The 7,516-nt window shown below is 35.9% G+C and overlaps 1 long non-coding RNA gene across 2 annotated transcripts in view; it reads right to left on the bottom strand.

Annotated features, from left to right (window-relative positions):
* Positions 1-2,259: 2,259 nt before the first annotated feature.
* The window catches only part of LOC108977436, a 22,411-nt gene continuing 17,154 nt past the window's right edge, over positions 2,260-7,516 (bottom strand). The window contains exons 2-8 of one of the 2 annotated variants that reach the window (XR_001994034.1): positions 4,412-4,659; positions 4,057-4,342; positions 3,838-3,986; positions 3,476-3,769; positions 3,237-3,378; positions 2,895-3,171; positions 2,260-2,667 (exon numbers count right to left, since the gene is read on the bottom strand). This is a non-coding gene — a long non-coding RNA (uncharacterized LOC108977436). The remainder of the gene's footprint in view (positions 2,668-2,894; positions 3,172-3,236; positions 3,379-3,475; positions 3,770-3,837; positions 3,987-4,056; positions 4,343-4,411; positions 4,660-7,516) is intronic. The other variant, XR_001994035.1, reaches the window with a different exon arrangement.

The following is a 7,516-nucleotide window of genomic DNA, read 5'->3' as shown; positions in this document are numbered from 1 at the left end:
CATAGGATTAGGGTAGTACGGACGGACATCTAGGGTGCTCCAGGCTACTTCAATTCTGTTAGGAAGTGTATATTTATTGAATGTTAATAATACGGCACCAGTAGGTACACGAACGCCTTTAACCATTTTGTTAAACTTATGAACTGCAGAGACACCTTGATCCTTGAGACCTTCAATTATTTCATCGTCGCTAAGTTGGCAAATAAAGGGGGCATAAATTGTGCCCTTGACTGAGTTAAGGGTGCTGTGAAGAGCGACTTCAACAGCACCTGCACCGGATAGATTCTTAGTGAAAAGGAATTTATCAGCAATTTTTTGATTTTTTTACGAGGAGGAGTAGGCTGCCATCGCGAAGTGACGAGATGTTGTTAATATCTTTAGTGATAGATTGAATACCTTTATAAATCGCGAAGCAGGAGATGGATGTAATAGGTTGACTGGCATCCCGCGACTTAATGACGAGGTATTTGGGGTCATCCTTCTTTGTTATGGGGAGTTCCGGAAATAGTTCCAACGTTGATTGTTCAGGCTTTTTTCTTTTAGTCTTCTGGGCTGAGGATAATAGGGCAAACCTATTATCGCCCAGATTGTTGGCCCCAGGGGGCATTGTGAAAATATTGCTATTTATGTATGCAAAAATGTATTAATGTAGCACAAGTTAACAATAAGAAAATAAACACAGCGGGAAATAAACAGTAAAAAAGTTTTTTGTGCACAACTGTAAAGTAGCGTTATAACACAGACACCGCTAGAATGCAGATACTCAACGATAGCACAAGCGAGAGAAAAAATGCGAGCGTACGGTTTGAAAACACGATTGCGAATGATGTATGTATTTAATTTTGCGTATTATATGCAGTCCAATTTCAAAGTACACACACTTACTTAACAATTGGAATTTGCCGCTTCAGATGATATTGCTGTTGCTGCTTTTTCCAATTCATTCTGATTTCTAATGCTATGAAAACAAATTAAGTAATTATTCGCAAATTATTTTTTTAAAAATCACATAAAATTCACTTACTTACCTTCTTGTTGTACGAGCCTCCTTTACGGTGGTACAATCACGAATGACATGCGTCTTTCAATCGTTTTATTATTACCCTTTTTGGGATTTTCTTTTGGCACTATTGACAATTATGTTTTCTCCTTTGCACTCATTAAAATGAAGAAATGAAAGAAACTTTTTTTCATGGAATATCCTTCGGAGACCATGATTAATTCATGGAAGAACTACTCCGGTAGAACTTACAGGAATTTAGCCCGGTTTACCAGAGGTCTGAATTAGTGATGGTCAGTCGTGCCTGGAAGGTAGCTCCTGATGGTAGCACCAATGTCGTCCTGGAGGGTTCGGACAAAGTGATGTTCGCTCTCCTGGAGGTAGATAGCAAGTAGAGATTTCAGCGTTAGATGGGTGGTTAAGGAAGTGTGGGGGCGAGTGATCATAATTTGATTCAAATTATGGTTACTCCTCAAGCTCCACCATCGAGGGATAACAGTTCATTGCGGCGATGGCGTACCACTCCAATTGGCTGGAACCAATATGGACCCTCAGTTAGGAAAGTGGTATTAGTTGCCGTTTTGGGGAGTTAGAAGTGGACGAGCAAATTGCTCGTCTTTATGAGGTAGTTTGGGAGGAGTAAATGATAGGCTGAGCCAGCTTATATACGAATTTAGTTGTGCGACTAGGGAAGATATTAGTGATTAGGGTGTTTTGTTGGTGTGAATAGGAACGACCTCTGGGGTCCGAGGTAGTAGAAGGGAGGATATCACCTCTCTTCGCGTCGGTGACAATCTGTTATCGTCGGTGAGAGAGTATAGGGGGGTTTTGTTAGGAGCGTTCTTTCCCAGGGCGGAGAGTCAGGTCCCTCAAGCACAAGAGGTACCAGTCTCTCCATTAAATCTCTTGGGGTACGCCTTTGATGGTTTAAACGTAGAGATGTACAAAAGCTTGTGGAAGTTCATCCCAGAATACCTGCGGGTCACTTCAAATAAGTGCGTCTGGGAGGGGAAAGCTCTAAGGTTTTTCCTCTTCTAAAGTGATAAGGTCAAGAGCGATCCCCGTTCTTATCGGGGCATCAATCTCCACAACAAGTGAATATTTTATAGTGAACATTTACCTACATATTCATTTAATTGTATTTTCATTGTATTATTTAATTTTGTCTTTTTACTGTGTTTGTTTCAACCATATACATTTATGCAAATAAAAATATTGAATATTTTGTGACCAACTATCAATTTATTATCTTATTTAATTTAATTTTTTTGCTATACATATGTTCAATTAAGTTTTTATTCAAGGAACGAATTCTAAAATACATTCTAGCTCTAAAAAAGCAATTATTTTACTTTGGAGCTACAATTTACAAAATTACTTAAGTCTAAGTGCTTCTGGACGAAATTCGTACATATGTATGTATATGCAAATCAGTACCATTTATGTTTTCAAATACTGCTTGCAAGGTTTTCATATGATCCATCAACATATCTGTTGGTTTTGAGAGTCCTCCTTCAGAAAGGTGATCCACCCAAGTATAAGACGAACAATTTTCTGAATTGGCACAAAATTCTCAAGTCCATCGTTGTTGAGAATCTCCAAGTCATAATTTTTTTCAATTGGGTCAGTGGAATTTAGATCAACTGACACCCGTTGAAAAATATTATCTGCAAAAATATAATAAACATACATACATGCTTATAAATAAATGGAATAAATTGTTGGTTAAGATTATTATTATAATTAGGATAAGAAACACTTTTTAGTATGCAAAAACTTAGATTGTATGTAAGTACATATTTGCATTTGTTAACGTCAATACATTTTTATAAAAGAATGTTTTCTGTAGTTTTAGGTTTATAATACTATGTACGTTTAATATTTTGATAATTACCGGCTAGAGATAAGTAATTCCCTTCCAAATCTGGTGTGTTGTCGACTTCAACATTTCCTTCATCGTTGTGACCAAGTATACAGAACGCAGCCTATATTTCAACTCCTGCCTGTCAGGGTGATCGTGAGGACCGTCTTTTGACCTGATTACGCCAAAAAAAATTTCCAAAACGTCCTGATTTAATCGATAGGTCAAAACGTAATCAATATTATACTGCTGCCTTAAGTCATCCAGCAGCAATTTCAAAGAATTATTGCTTTGGAGTATACCTATAAATCTTAAGTAAAATAAAAAACTGTATAAAATCAACTTATCTAAATATATATGTAGCTTGAGTATTACCTTTTTGGAATGGAAGCAAACCATTTTTACCAATGACTCTCATTGATGAAACCATCTCCGTCATCAGTTCCAGTACATTATTTTGCTTGTTCAAAGCAAACCGTAAGCGTACAAGCGTTCCCTCACTCCATCTTTGGGCACCCTGACATTCATTAGATCAAACCAGTCATTTGTACACAAAACGAATATTTATTATATATGAACATTTTAATTAATATTTTAAATATATTATTACTTACACTTTTGAAAAGTCGATGGCATTCCTCCCAATTTTCGTAATCTAGTAGACCTAAGCTAGCTGCTCGAGTTATTGCTTGAGCAATTGCGTGGGAGAACAATTTTTTGGCCAGTTTAATCTTTTGCCTTTCTGCTCCAGCTCGTTGTACGTAAACGAGAGCAGCTTCAGAATAATGTCTTTTCTAAAAATTTTTCCATTGATAGTAAAGCCCTTATTCAAAAAATGATTTCTCTGTACTTTTATTAAGTGGGGGACATCAGAAAAAACCACAATCCTGTCTCCGTTGTGTTAAAACCTGCAATAAGAAAAAAAGAACACATTTTAAAGTATATAATAATTTAAATAATTGTTTAGTGAATGTACCAAGATTTTGGCGTCTATTTGATCCACCCAAATCGCTTATAATGGCAACAATATTGTAACTGCACTTTTTAACACTTGACAAAATGCTAAGCAATACTTCCTTCGTCATTTTACAAGCATATTCGAAGAATACACTTTGTTTCCATTTACTTATCAAACGTAAAAGAACAAAGTAAATTAGAAAAAATTTACTTCAAGTAATTTAATGAGTTTAATTACCTCTTATCATTGCAACCTGAACGTAGTTAACAGGATGCAATGCCGAATCAGTAGATCAATCGTAGCAGTAACTTTTTCTGACCTTCATTTCATCAAAACTGAGTACACAAATTTTTTGCGCTTGTATTAGCTCAGTTGTTGGCCGTTGGTGAAAATGCAGCTAAGTTTTTGCTCCAAATTGTTTCTGTGGAATTCCGAGGTTTTAATGGAAATCCTAAGGCGTTTAATTTCTGCTAACTGCTCGTTTTTGCATTTATTCAAAGTTCTAACACGATTCAGTCTTTGTCTAAAAGTAATAAGAAATATGCATACTTATGTAAGAAAAAATACTTCATCAATATCAATTCGGACTAACATTTCTGTTTCCAAATGCAATTTTCTCGTCTTTCCCATCGATGACCTTCTCTCCTGCAGTTTGAGGTGCCTCTCCAACCTCGTCTTCTTGAATTACTTCAACATGGGTGGTATTCTTGAACATTGTTAACATCTCTTTTTTGGAACGAGACTCCATCCTTTTCTGCCGTTCATTAGCCTCTGCAGGAGCAGTGGTTAACGTGAGGAAAGCGCTAGGTAAAAACTTAGTTTGATTCCGCGAACTTAAACCTGCAAGAGTTTTTGGTTTCAAAAGTAAAATTATTGTAATCAAAATGCTATAATTACGCATTTCAAACGTTAATTTTGTCCGTACGACGACAAAAATAAATCCATTGTTTTAGTAATGGTTTATCTTTAGGGAAATGGAAAAATCTCTAYTTCGTAGCACAATTTTTACCATTATTATTATTGCATCCGAACACTGAGCAAGGCATTTTAAAAAATATAAATAAATACAATGCGAATTCACTTTCAAAGCCGCGGGCGAATAAAAAGTCAAACGTGACGTCTGCAAGAACAGCTGACTGAAAGCAAACATGCGCATTGCGTAATTTCTTTCCCTATCTATCATACATACATATATGTACATATAAAAAAATTTATAATCTAACAGCCCTATTTTATGAAAACCTCACTACTGGTTTGTGACGTTTGATGTGAGGTTATTATTTCTCAAACGTCACAAGAAAAAGGGACTAAATGCTCACCTCATGAGGTGAAAAGCACTTTGCTATAAACCACTCATTTTATAAAAATAAAAAAGACGAAATAAAGATAAGGACGACTAAGAAGGATGAGTAATTCTTCAACTCTATTAAATTGGCACAAATCCGATTAGTTTGGGTACAGCAAAACGTTTAGTTTACGAGATATTCGACCTTAAAGTGCAAAAATTCGCAAACCTCGAACATTTCAAGCAGCTATTTCACCACATTAAAAACATTTTATTCACATTTTTGATTTCAAATTAATTAAATTACACAATAAACTTTTAAATAAATTCACATTTTACACTTTTAGCAGGTTTTTAACCTAAAAACCTTTTTCGCTGAAACTCCTCTTTTCCCAAAATTCCTCTATTCATGCATATGGATACTTTCTTTTTTAAATTTATTAAGCAAATAACTAATATAATATACATGTATTAGTAATATTATATAATAATATTACGTAATAAAGTGTAAAATATACAAGTACAGTACGAAAATTCAAATTTTGTTCAAGTTTTTATAACCAAAAAATATAACCACTTTATAACAAAAACTCAATATATTTTTTTATTTTTAACGCAGAAACGAGTACTATGCGAAAGTACTTCAGTCACCCCGGCTACTCGCTCGGGCAGGGTTATTTTTTTTTTAATGCGCGGTCGAAGGCCGCCAACGCAGGAGGAGAAGGATAGTATAAAATTGTAATATGTATATAAAAATGTTGTGTTAAGGTGTGGCAAATGTATATTTAAATATACACTCTAAGCATTCAAATAAGATCACATTTCACATTAATTTTGTAATTTTAAAGCTAAATTTAGTAATTTAAAAATCACTTATCAAATTTATTTCTGAAACGTTTAGAGTGTTTATATTTACGAGGAAAACCAGTTTTGTCACACCTTAAAAACTAAAAGTGAAGGACTTTCATCGTTTTCTTTGCTTGTACTTTAGAGTGATTCTTTTTTCTTTATTAACCATAAAAAAACTATAAAGAAGATTTTTCAAGCTAAAACTGAATATGTGAACACTTTTCCATATACATTCTTCTTCTCCTTGATTGCCGTAGACACCGCTTACGCAATTATAGCCGAGTTAACAACAGCGCGTCAGTCGTTTCTTCTTTTCGCTACGTGGCGCCAATTAGATATTCCACGTGAAGCCAGGTCCTTCTCCACTTGGTCCTTCCAACGGAGTGGAGGTCTTCCTCTTCCTCTGCTTCCTCCGGAGGGTACTGCGTCGAATACTTTCAGAGCTGGAGTGTTTTCGTCCATCCGGGCAACATGACCTAGCCAGTGTAGCCGCTGTCTTTTAATTCGCTGAACTATGTCAATGTCGTCGTACCATCGAATGCGATATTCGCCGTGGCCAACGCGCAAAGGACCATAAATCTTTCGCAGAACTTTTCTTTCGAAAACTCGCAACGTCGTCTCATCTGCTGTTGACATCGTCCAAGCCTCTGCACCATATAGCAGGACGAGAATTATGAGTGACTCGTTCACTGCCAGACCCATTTGTGTTGCTTCCTTGTCCAGTCTGGAGAAAGCAGAACTAACGGCGCGGGTGTTGAGGCCAATGATATCAATATCATCGGCATACGCCAGCAGCTGTACACTCTTATAGAAGATGGTACCTTATCTATTTAGTTCTGCAGCTCGAACTATTTTCTACAGAAGCAGGTTGAAAAAGTCGCACGATAAGGAATCGCCGTGTCTGAAACCTCGTTTGGTATCGAACGGCTCGGAGAGGTCCTTCCCGATTCTGACGGAGCTTTTGGTGTTGCTCAACGTCAGCTTTTTTCCATATACATACATATATGAATAATATGTGATCTATATTTAATAACACAGATAAGTAAAATCCTTTGATAATATTATAATATTTATATGATTGTAATATAAAATTTTTTTATATATATATTATAATTATACTCTCGCAACAAAGTTGCTAAAGAGAGTATTATAGTTTTGTTCACATAACGATTATTTGTAAGTCCTAAAACTAAAACAGTCAGATATAGGGTTATATATACCAAAGTGATCAGCGTGACGAGTAGAGTTGAAATCCGGATGTCTGTCCGTCCGTCCGTGTAAGCTGTAACTTGAGTAAAAATTTAGATATCATGATGAAACTTGGTACACGTAGCCAAGTACTCTATAAGAAGATTAAGTTCGAAGATGGGCAACATCGGCCCACTGCCACGCCCACAAAATGGCGAAAACCGATAACATATAAAGTGTCATAACTAAGCCATAAATAAAGATATTAAAATGAAATTTGACACAAAGGATCGCATTAGGGAGGGGCATATTTGGACGTAATTTTTTTGGAAAAGTGGGCGTGTCCCCGCCCCTACTAACTTTTTTGTACATATC

Source organism: Bactrocera latifrons, unplaced genomic scaffold (assembly GCF_001853355.1).
Source record: "Bactrocera latifrons isolate USDA-ARS-PBARC rearing strain unplaced genomic scaffold, ASM185335v1 scaffold_894, whole genome shotgun sequence".
NCBI lineage: Eukaryota > Metazoa > Arthropoda > Insecta > Diptera > Tephritidae > Bactrocera > Bactrocera latifrons.
The sequence above is the reverse complement of the archived record's forward strand: the minus strand, read 5'-3'. Positions and strand labels throughout refer to the sequence as shown.